Below are 12803 nucleotides of genomic sequence, written 5' to 3' on the forward strand. Positions count from 1 at the left end.
ACAAGGATGAGTCTCATTCAGTGTTCTTTGATTTCTGCACTCAGACCCAAACTGAGAAGGAGTGTAAAATCATAAAGGTCAGAAGTGATCATGGTGGTGAATTTGAGAACAAATTCTTTGAGGAGTTCTTCAAAGAAAATGGTATTGCCCATGATTTCTCTTGTCCTAGAACTCCACAATAAAATGGAGTTGTAGAACGAAAGAATAGGACTCTACAAGAAATGGCCAGAACCATGATCAACGAAACCAATATGGCTAAACACTTCTGGGCAGAAGCAATAAACACTGCATGTTATATTCAGAATAGAATCTCTATAAGACCTATTCTAAATAAGACTCCTTATGAATTGTGGAAGAACAGAAAGCCCAACATTTCATATTTTCATCCTTTTGGATGTGTTTGTTTTATTCTGAACACTAAAGATCATCTTGGTAAGTTTGATTCTAAGGCACAAAAGTGTTTCCTTCTTGGATATTCTGAACGCTCTAAAGGCTACAGAGTATACAATATTGAAACATTGGTTGTAGAAGAATCAATCAATATCAGGTTTGATGATAAGCTTGGTCTTGAAAAGCCAAAGCAGTTTGAGAATTTTGCAGATATTGATATTGATATATCAGAAGTTGAAGAACCAAGAAGAAAAGTTTCAGAAGCTGAAAACCAAAGCAGCAAAGAATCAGAAGATCAGGTTGCTGCATCCTTGGAAAATCTGAGAATTTCTGAAGAACCATGTATCAGAAGATCATCTAGACTCACATCTGCTCACTCAGAAGATGTCATTATTGGAAAGAAAGATGATCCTATCAGAACAAGAGCATTCCTCAAGAACAATGCTGAATGTCAATTAGGTCTGGTTTCTCTGATCGAGCCAACTTCTATTGATCAAGCTCTAGAAGATACAGACTGGATAATTGCCATGCAAGAAGAGTTAAATCAGTTTACAAGGAATGATGTATGGGACTTGGTCCCTAGACCAAAAGGATTTAACATCATCGGCACTAAGTGGGTGTTCAGAAACAAGCTAAGCGAGAAGGGAGAAGTGGTAAGAAACAAAGCCAAACTGGTTGCTCAAGGTTATAGTCGGCAAGAAGGGATTGGCTATACAGAAACCTTTGCACCATTGGCCAGGTTAGAATCTATTCGTCTATTAATTTCTTTTGCCACTCAACACAACATCACTCTTTATCAGATGGATGTTAAGAGTGCCTTCTTAAATGGTTACATAGATGAAGAAGTTTATGTCCATCAACCTCCTGGTTTTGAAGACTCCATGTCTCCAAATCATGTTTTTAAATTAAAGAAATCATTATACGGATTGAAACAAGCTCCTAGAGCTTGGTATGAACGTTTGAGTTCTTTCCTTCTGGAAAATGGTTTCACTAGAGGAAAAGTGGACACTACTCTCTTCTGTAAAACATTTAAAAAAGGATATTTTAATTTGTCAAATATATGTTGATGATATTATCTTTGGAACATCTAATGCTACACTTGGAAAGGAGTTTGCTGAGTCTATGCAGGCTGAGTTTGAGATGAGCATGATGGGTGAACTCAAGTATTTCCTTGGGATTCAAATCAATCAAACATCATAAGGAACCTATGTTCATCAAACAAAGTATGTGAAAGAACTTCTGAAGAAGTTTAATCTTTCTGAAAGCAAAGAAGCCAAAACTCCTATGCATCCAACATGTGTCCTAGGTAAGGATGAGGTAAGTAAGAAGGTAGATCAGAAGTTGTACAGAGGTATGATTGGATCTCTTTTATATTTAACTGCTTCTAGACCTGACATTCTGTTCAGTGTTTGTTTGTGTGCTAGATTCCAATCAGATCCGAGAGAATCTCATTTAACTGCGGTTAAGAGAATTCTGAGGTATCTGAAAGGTACTACTAATGTTGGTTTAGTTTACAGAAGATCCAAAGATTACAACTTAGTATGATTCTGTGATGCTGACTATGCTGGAGACAGAATTGAAAGGAATAGCACTTCTGGAAGTTGTCAATTTCTTGGAAGTCATTTGATCTCATGGTACAGCAAGAAGCAAGCTACTATTGCTCTCTCAACAACTAAAGCAGAATATGTTGCTGCTGCTGGTTGTAGCACACAAATGCTCTGGATGAAAAGTCAGTTAGAAGATTATCAAATATTTGAGAGTAACATTCCTATCTTCTGTGATAATACTTCTGCTATATGTTTATCTAAGAATCCTATCTTACATTCAAAAGCTAAACATATTGAGATTAAACATCATTTCATAAGGGACTATGTTCAGAAGGGTGTTATATCTTTAAACTTTGTGGATACAGGCCATCAATGGGCTGATATCTTTACAAAACCCCTTGCTGAAGATAGGTTTAAGTTCATTCTGAAGAATATCAGTATGGATTTATGCCCAGAATGAGAAGATGAGAAAATCTTATGTATGGCTATCTTCTGAAATGAGATTGGATTAATGTTTTATAAGAAGTTCTGATCTTAAATCAATTAGAAGTAGTGACTCGTTTATTACTAACGATTCATTGTCTAAGTTGATTCAGAATATCTTTTAAAGTAAATACAGCTGTATCTAGCTTTCCAGATGGTAACACGTGTCTATCCTATTTGGACAAGCATGCGTGCAGTTGAGGAGGCGCCTTTCATAGGTAACTGTTCTATCACTTCATTTGTCATAATTTCTCTCCTCTTGTCACGTAACATTAAATGCCATTCATCATTTCTTTTATATCCTTCAAACGTTTCCCTTCCCTAGAACGTTTCCTTCCCCACATTTTCTCTATTTATTTCTCCATTTCTTTGCATTCTTCAATCAATCTTTGCGCTCTCTCTCTCTTTCTCTCACTTTTCTATGAATATCAATCCTTTGCCCATCTGAGAATACGCTCTCTCCTGGTGAACTGTTCTCAGTTCCTCCTTTGTATTCATTTACTTCTTTCTCTGGGAGCTGCTCAGGCATGCAGAGTTTCAAGATTTGATGACCAAGCAAGAGCAAGAACAACGCTGGGATTCATGATATACTGGCTTAGATTAGGACTAGGCTAGGGTTGTAGTCTTTGTGTCCTTGTAATTTTCTTTGCTTGTTGCACTTGTGTATCAGCATACATCTTCTGTAACTCTGTTTGGTTAATCAATGAAAAGCTTATTCTGCATAACTCTTGTACTTCTGCTTGATTTATCAATGATTATTTGTTTTTCTTTCCTTTGTCGAATGCTTACATCTGAATCTTTTACATTCTTTTTGATGTTATGACAAAAAGGGGGAGAAATAGTGATAAATGATTTGATTTATATTAGCAGTTGCCGGGAAGAAAGCCCCCACATTACTAACAGAAGCTGCAAGCTTCATATGTTTCTAAGTTGTGTTGTTGCAGCAATTGAAGATTCAAGATCAATAAGCAACAAGATGAATCAAGTTCTTGGATTCTTGAAGCAAGCTGAGTGCTATGAAGCTTCAGAATCAAAAGCAAGAAGGAATATTGTTAAATTAATTTCAGGGGGAGATTATTCATCTCAGGGGGAGATTGTTAATCTCAGGGGGAGACACATTCACATTATGTTTATATGCTTATGCTATAACTGTGTAATTGTCTTTTGCCGTCTGTTATTCTGATTGCAAATTCATATCATTTATATATGTTTTTGTCATCATCAAAAAGGGGGAGATTGTTAGAACAAGAATTGTTCTGATCAATAATCTTAGTTTTGATGATAACAATGTGTATGAATTTTGCTCAAGATAATGTGGTACTCTAATCCTATGCAATTTCCTTTTCAGGAAATATATAAAGAGTATGCACAAATCAGCGCCAAGAAGCTTTGACTCAGAAGGTTCAGTATGCAACTTCAGCATATGGTCTGGCAAGACATCAGAAGATGGTGAGGCAGAATCAGAACATGGTCTATTAGAAGCATCAGAAGAACTTGAGTTCAGAAGCAGAAACACTGAAGTCATGGAATCACGCTCAGAAGCATATCAAGATCAGAAGATCAGAAGATGCTCTGCACCAAGCTGTTTGTACTCTGATGATATTCAACGTAGTATTTACAAAGAACAAATCAGAATCAAGTACTAGATGGCGGGCTACGCTGACTGACAAAAGGAACGTTAGAAGCTATTAAAGGCAATGTCAGTAGTCACAGCAAAAGCAAGGCTCGAGGTAGTTGACAAAACAGTGAAACATTAAATGCAATGCTGTACGGAATACGCAAAGCATTAAATGCTCCCAACGGTAATCTTCTCCAACGCCTATATAAATGAAGTTCTGATGAGAAGCAAGGTTACCAATTCTTAACAATTTCTGTGAATATTAACTTGCTGAAACGCTGTTCAACTAAAAGCTCAGAAACTTCATCTTCAACCTCACTACATTTCTGTTGTAATACTTTAGTGAGTCTAAGCTTAAATCTGTAAGAGAAATATCACAGTTTGTGATTATCGCTTTTAAGAAGCAATTGTAATACTCTTAGAATTTGTTTACATTAATTTGTAAAGGACTAGAGTGATCGGGTTGTGATCAGTATACTCTAGAGAAGTCTTAGAAGGTCTCTAAGCAGTTGTTCCTAGAGTGATCAAGTTGTGTTCAGAAGACTCTAGAAGACTTAGAAGTTGTCTAAGTGGAAAACCATTGTAATCTCGTGTGATTAGTGGATTAAATCCTCAGTTGAGGTAAATAACCTTGTATAGGGTGGACTGGAGTAGTTTAGTTAACAAAGAACCAGGATAAAAATACTTGTGCAAATTATTTTTATCTTACGAGTTTTGAAACTACACTTATTCAACCCCCCCCCCCTTTCTAAGTGTTTTTCTATCCTTCATAGGGATTATATTGCAAAATTATATTAATCTCATAGAACGTGTCGATTTGATTCTCGTAGCTCCAGTTATGATCATTTTAGTACAGACTAAGGTAATCAAAGTGCGAAATTAATCTGGTTTATAAAAACACAATAAAGTAGAAAAAATAACTAAGGTAAAGTATGGAAATGCATAAGTATAAACATAGAGGAATGTACATCAAAATGCACTAATCAATGCTCCCGTTTCTTGGTGTTCCAAGAAGAAACCAATGGTTGCCTTGTCAATCTGTGAAGCTAATCACATAGCTAGTGTCGTGTCAGCATGTCAAGTTGTTTAACTGATGAATTTTCTGCATGAAATAAAGTTTAAAGTGAGTAAACTTGTCCAACTAGTGTTTTATAACAAGTCAACAATAAATCTTGCAAAGAACCCAATGCAATATAGGAAAAACAAGCATATAGATACTAAGTATCATTTTCTGGGAAATCAAGTTCAGAATGGAGCGCTTGAAGATGTTCATTGCTCCACTCAGAAGCAACCTGCAGATGTTTTGTCCAAGGCTAACAAGACTAAACACTTCATCAATTTGAGAGATGGAAATGATGTTGTTGGTTTTTAATTGGTTGAATATGAATTAAGGATGGTGTTAGTTATAATTCTGTGAGATATTGGATCGAACTCTAGTATGGCCGAAGGGTAGCTTATTGGTTCGACAGGGTTAAGCATGAAGTCGAAGCTATTCCGAAGCTATTCGATTACGCCTTTTCCCTTTCTCTTTGAGAGATAGAGCTAGAGCGTGGCTTCAATCCCTGCCTTCGAACTCCATAACCACATGGGACGAATTGAAAAGAGTATTCTTAGCTAGATACTTTCCGCCTAGCAAAATTGCTATGCTTAGAGGTCAAATCAACGGATTTACCCAGAAAGATAACGAATCACTCTTCGAAGCTTGGGAACGTTACAAGGACATGCTTAGAATATGCCCTCATCATGGACTCGAACCATGGCTGATCATCCATACTTTCTATGGTGGTCTCTTATATAACACTAAAATGACTATAGATGCCGCTGCTGGCGGAGCATTAATGGACAAACCCCATGATGAAGCATACAAACTCATAGAGAACATGGCACAAAACCATTACCAATGGGGTGGAGAACGAGCCGCTCTAGAGAAAGCCTAAACCAAAGGAGGAATGTACGAAATAAGTGGTATAGACCGTGTTAACGCTAAAGTAGACGCTTTAACTCAAAAGATCGAGAACTTAACCATCACTCCTTCAGCCACCGCTGCTGCTGTAACACCTAACTGCGAGATTTGTGGATTGACTGGACATGTAGTTGCTGAATGCCAACTCTTGACTGGAGTCCCATCTGATCAAGTAAACTATGCTCAAGGAAACCCTTATTCTAACACATACAACCCTGGATGGAAGAACCATCCGAACTTTTCTTATAAGAACAACAATGCGTTGTACGCGCCTGGACAAGCACCTGCTGTACCACTGGCTACCAAAAAGCGCCTGTAGCTGCTCAAAACACCCCTAGGAAGTCAAATCTAGAAATCATGATGGAGAACTTCATAGCTTCCCAACAACAAACCAATAAGGACTTCCTGAATCAAAACATCCACAATAGCGAGCAACTAAAACAACTATCAAACAAAGTAGATGCTTTAGCTACGCATAACAAAATGTTAGAAACTCAAATCTCACAAGTAGCTCAACAACAAGCACCTACTGCTGCCCCTGCTGGCACGTTTCCTGCTCAACCTCAACCCAATCCTAAAGGACATGCGAACGCGATAACACTACGAAGTGGAACAAATTACGATGGACCCATAGATCCTAGAACTCAAAACGTACCCATGTCACAACAAGAGCCAAAGGAAACCCAAAAGAAAATAACTGACGAACAAACTGCTAAGACTGATGAGAACAATAACGAAGTGGAACCCGAAAAGGAGAAACCTTATGTTCCACCACCACCTTATAAGCCACCAATTCCTTACCCTCAGAGATTAGCTAAATCAAAAACCGAAGCGCAATTTAAAAGATTTGTAGAACTTCTGAAGCAATTAAACATAACCATACCGTTCACAGAAGCCATAACTGAGATGCCTTCGTACGCTAAGTTCTTAAAAGAAATCTTATCAAACAAAAAGAAACTCGAGGATAACGAAACTATAACGCTTACCGCTGAATGTAGCGCTATCATCCAAAATAACATGCCTCCAAAACTGAAAGACCCTGGTAGTTTCTCTATACCCTGCGTAATTGGAAAAACCATCATAGAGAAAGCCTTGTGCGACTTAGGAGCTAGTGTTAGTTTGATGCCTCTTTCGACCTGTAAGAAACTCAATCTAGGTGAGCTTAAAGCAACGAGAATGTCTCTTCAACTAGCTGACCGTTCAGTTAAATACCCTGTAGGAATGTTAGAGAATATCCTTGTTCGTGTAGGTCAATTCTACATCCCAACTGACTTCATCATTATGGATATCCAAGAAGATTCCAACATCCCGATCATATTAGGAAGACCATTCTTAGCAACTGCTGGTGCAATTATAGATGTAAAGCGAGGAAAGCTTACTTTCGAAGTAGGAGAAGAGAAAATAGAATTTATACTTTCCCAATTCCTAAAAGCACCTTCTATAATTGACACATGTTGTTCTGCTGACATAATCGACGAGTGTGTCAAGGAAATAAAATCCGAACCAAATAAGGAAACCGAAATCCTAAGAATTCCTATGCCGCCAATTCTTGAAGATGACAACTGGCGTGAGGAATATCAAGATAACCACCTGAGTGAATGCTTAGCCTTAACTCCCGATCCTATACCTGGACCTAAGAAACTTGCTATAGAGCTGAAGATACTTCCTACCGATCTTAGATACGAATTTCTAGACGAAGAACTAAACCGACCAGTTATAGTGAACGCCAACTTAGGACGAACCGAGACTGAAAAATTACTTAATGTCCTAAGAAAATACCCTACCGCTTTAGGATATAACATATCAGATCTGAAAGGTATAAGCCCTTCTCTGTGTATGCACCGCATTATGCTCGAAGACGATAGTAAAACCTCTAGGGAACATCAAAGGCGAATAAATCCTATTATGAGCGATGTGGTTAAAAAGGAAATCCAAAAACTGCTAGAAGCTGGAATAATATATCCTATATCCGATAGTAAATGGGTTAGCCCTATTCACGTCGTACCAAAGAAAGGAGGAGTCACTGTAATCACTAATGCAAAAGGAGAATCTGTAGCACAACGTACCCAAACTGGATGGAGAATGTGCATTGACTATAGGAAGCTAAACAAAGCTACCCGAAAAGACCATTTCCCTTTACCTTTCATAGATCAAATGCTCGAACGCCTAGCTAAACACTCGCATTTTTGTTATCTAGATGGATACTCCGGATTTTTCCAAATTCCTATTCACCCTGACGACCAAGAGAAGACCACGTTTACCTGTCCTTATGGTACATTCGCTTATAGACGAATGCCTTTTGGACTCTGCAATGCACCCGCGACCTTCCAAAGATGCATGATGGCAATATTTGCCGACTTCCTAGATGGAATAATGGAGGTCTTTATGGACGACTTCTCTGTTTGTGGAGGAAGCTTTGAAACATGTTTAGAAAACCTTGAAATGGTGCTTAAACGATGCGTAAGCGTAAACCTAGTCCTTAATTGGGAAAAATGTCATTTCATGGTTCGACAAGGAATTGTACTTGGACACATCGTATCCGATAGAGGAATCGAAGTTGATAAAGCAAAAATCGAAATTATCGAAAACCTTCAACCTCCCAAAACCGTTAGAGAAATAAGAAGTTTTCTGGGACACGCTGGTTTTTACCGACGCTTCATTAAGGATTTCTCTAAAATAACCAAACCCTTAACTGAACTACTTATGAAGGACGCCGAATTTATTTTCACCGATAAATGCACTGAAGCATTTCAAACGCTTAAACGAGCATTAATCTCTGCGCCAATTATGCAACCTCCCGACTGGAATGAGCCTTTCGAAATAATGTGTGACGCAAGTGATTATGCTGTAGGAGCCGTTCTAGGACAAAGAAAGGATAAGAAACTACATGTCATATATTATGCGAGTAGAACCCTAGACGAAGCTCAGATGAATTATGCCACGACAGAAAAAGAATTATTAGCTGTCGTATTTGCATTAGACAAATTCCGTTCTTACCTGGTAGGAGCCAAAATAATCATATACACTGACCACGCCGCCATTAGGTACCTCCTAACCAAAAAGGACGCCAAACCAAGACTTTTGAGATGGATCTTGTTACTACAAGAGTTCGACCTGGAAATTAAAGATAAAAAAGGCACTGAAAATGTGGTAGCAGATCACCTCTCTCGTTTGGAAAATCTAAAACCCGAAGAAGTACCAATTGACGACGATTTCCCTTACGAAAGACTCATCGCTCAATTAGAAGCAAATGAATTCGAACCATACCATCCAAACGCTGAAACCGACATATTAGCTGAAATAGCTTTAGCCCAATCTAACACACCTTGGTATGCAGATTTCGTAAACTACCTAGCTGCTGGTGTGCTTCCTCCTGATCTAAGTTACCATCAGAAGAAGAAATTCTTCCATGACCTAAAACATTACTATTGGGACGACCCACTCTTGTTCAAAAGAGACCCCGATGGAATCTTTAGACGTTGTGTACCCGAAGAAGAAATAAGAAGCATAATTACACACTGCCATTCTGCACCATGTGGAGGACATCATAGCACATCTAGAACCTGCGCCAAAATCCTTCAATCTGGACTTTTCTGGCCTAACCTGTGGAAAGACGTTTACTTTGCTGTAATAAACTGTGATAGATGCCAACGAACCGGAAACATTTCGAGACACGATGAAATGCCTCAAAAAGGCATTCTTGAAGTAGAAATATTTGACGTCTGGGGGATAGACTTTATGGGTCCGTTTCCGTCGTCGTTTGGAAATCAATATATACTCGTAGCCGTCGATTACGTTTCAAAATGGATAGAAGCTATTGCTTCTCCTACAAACGATACACGAGTAGTTATCAAACTTTTCAAAAACGTCATCTTTCCTAGGTTCGGTGTGCCAAGATTGGTAATTAGCGATGGTGGTTCCCATTTCATTTCAAGAATACTTGAGAAACTCCTTCGAAAATATGGAGTGAAACATCGAATAGCCACACCATACCATCCACAAACAAGCGGACAAGTAGAAGTATCTGACCGCGAAATAAAACAAATATTGGAGAAAACTGTTGCTATATCTAGGAAAGATTGGTCAACCAAGCTAAATGAAGCTTTATGGGCTTATAGAACAGCTTTCAAAACTCCAATAGGAACTACCCCATTCAAACTCGTTTATGGAAAATCATGCCACCTACCGGTAGAGTTAGAACATAAAGCCTATTGGGCCATTAAGAACTTAAACTTAAACTACACTGCCGCTGGTGAGAAACGACTTCTAGACATAAACGAATTAGAAGAACTTAGACAAGACGCTTACGAAAACGCCAAAATCTATAAAGAGCGAACGAAAAAATGGCACGACAAGCGTATATCTAGGAAATATTTTAGCATAGGCGATAAAGTACTTTTATTTAATTCTAGACTAAAATTATTTCCTGGTAAGTTACGATCTAGATGGTCTGGCCCTTTCGAAATAACTAACATATTTCCAAGTGGAGCGATAGAAATCAAAGGAGAAACCGTCAAACCTTTTGTCGTAAATGGGCAACGTCTTAAGTACTACCATCATCTCGAATACGATGAAAACATCGAAGTTTTTAAACTTGACGAACTGCCCGCTCTTTCGATAAAATAGCTTTCTATTTTAAAATCGTCGAGCTTACGACATTAAACAAAGCGCTTGGTGGGAGACAACCCACATTTATTTATTCTTTTTATTTTTATTTTATTTTATTTTTAAAATTTTAACCTTTAATTTTCATTTAATTATTCTATTTTTAATTATTCTAAATTTTAATTTTCTTATTCTTTCATACATCTTATAATAATTATTATAATTATAGCTGCTATCTTAATTCGAGAAAATACTTCCTTTTTATAATTATAATTATTATTATAACTTGTTTTATTTAATTTTATTTTTTTTAAAAATGAACACTAGCCTAGTTCTAACTTAATCTTAATATTTTCAACTTCTAGGTTTTTCATTTAACTACTAACTACGATGCAAGAAGTTGATAATATGGAAGTTGTGTTCCGTGGTAGAGGACAAGAAGCAAGATTTAACAAGCTGGCTGAAAGACACATGGAGTTGACTTGCTATCCTCACCAACCAACTATGGTGAAACTTGGTATCGAAGAAAGCATCCTACACCTGCTTAACCAAATTGGTTGGACTGGTTCTCACTTGTTCCGCAAGTTTAGCACTTACCGGAAGCTCACTCTGGAATTCTTGAGCTCCCTGACCTATCTTCCAAACTGTGGACAAGGGCTGAGAAAAGGAGTTATTCTCTTTAGACTCTTTGGTATGGAGTTTAATTTCTGCATCCGAGATTTTGCTGAAATGTTAGAACTACCTCATGGACCTGATGCATACGCCAAAGTAGCTGAAGAAAATCTTCCATACTGGGAGTTGGAAAAATACTGGGGCAAGATCACTGGAAACGACAACCCTGAAGAGAATGAATTTCAATCTGAGAACATCCACAATCCTGCTTTCCGCTACTTTCACAAGATCCTTGCTCACTATATTTTTGGAAAGCCTGATAATGTCACTGAAGTTACTAGAGAAGAGTTATTCATCATGTTCTGCTCCTCTCAGAATCGCCCGGTCAATGCCATCGCATTCATGCTAAATAACTTTGAGCGCATCACGCAAGACGAAGTTTCACCCATTAGGATCGGCGGATTTGTCACTATGATTGCTAATGCCATAGGAATGAGAGTGCCTTTGCTTAGATTGACACCTTATGGTACCCATACCTCTATGGACATCAATTTCTGCTTTAATCGAGGTATCATCGGTAACCTTGGACCTAATCGGTTTGAATTTCTCATTGATAACAAAGTTTGGTATCAGTTCACCTTACCGAATCCTAGGACGAGTGTGCACAACCCTGCCAACTGGCTTTACTATGGTCAGATTCCTAAGAGAGAGCCATCACCTGAAACTCCTCAAGCTTATGAACATTTTGATGAGGAAATGCCTGCATCTGAATCTGAACCTGAAACACCTCCTGGTTACTATGAACCTAATCCTGAAGATGAACCCATTCCTGATTATGAACCTCTTCCTGTTGATGAACCTATATCTGAGTATGAGCCTGAAACTCGTTCTGCAGATTCCGTTGATGATTACACTGTTGATATGACTGATGTCGAGCTCGAGCAACAACAACCCGCTACATCTACCGCATCGGTGAATCAAAGAATGCCTAATCTGAATACGCACGAGCAAGCCATCACTGCGCTACAACAAGATGTACAACATGTGCGCAACGAGCTACACACTTTGCAAATGCAGTTCTTCGATTTTATCGACACCGTAAATGCTCAGTTCGACGAAGTTTTCAAACACATTCAGTCTAATGAGCATAACAATAGACGTGGCTAGATGTTACCGTATTAGACTATTAGATTTTATTTCTAGTTTTAGTAATTTCTATTCCTAGTTTAGATTTTCATTTTTCTGCACTTTTACTTTCTGCTTCTGTTAACACTCAGTACTGGTTTAATATTAAATGCAAAATTCTTTTGATTACTGCTACTGTGTTATATTACACTGCTATTGACTGCTATATATACTTGCCTGGTTATCATTTTTTGCTGTTAATAGTATTAAAATTCGACACTGTTCTGAACTGATGGACAATTTATGGTATCTGTCAGCACTGTCTGGTCACTTGCATGCGTGTACCACTTGCCTGCAACAGGAGACGCCCGTCTCCATCTGTGTGGGACCAGCTGACAAGAATCAGGGGACAGGAGACGCACGTCTCCATGCTCTGCCCCAGCAGACTGACTGCCTGAGA

At 38.2% G+C, this 12803-nt stretch overlaps 1 non-coding gene and 1 pseudogene across 1 annotated transcript; one reads left to right on the forward strand and one right to left on the reverse strand.

Annotated features, from left to right (window-relative positions):
* The window catches only part of LOC131658380 (uncharacterized), a 63613-nt pseudogene extending 54537 nt beyond the window's left edge, over positions 1 to 9076 (forward strand).
* LOC131645331 (small nucleolar RNA R71) lies at positions 5682 to 5788 on the reverse strand. The gene has a single exon (XR_009296960.1). It is a non-coding gene; the product is annotated as a small nucleolar RNA R71 (small nucleolar RNA).
* Positions 9077 to 12803: the final 3727 nt, after the last annotated feature.

This window comes from Vicia villosa, linkage group LG1, assembly GCF_029867415.1.
Source record: "Vicia villosa cultivar HV-30 ecotype Madison, WI linkage group LG1, Vvil1.0, whole genome shotgun sequence".
NCBI classification, from domain to species: domain Eukaryota; kingdom Viridiplantae; phylum Streptophyta; class Magnoliopsida; order Fabales; family Fabaceae; genus Vicia; species Vicia villosa.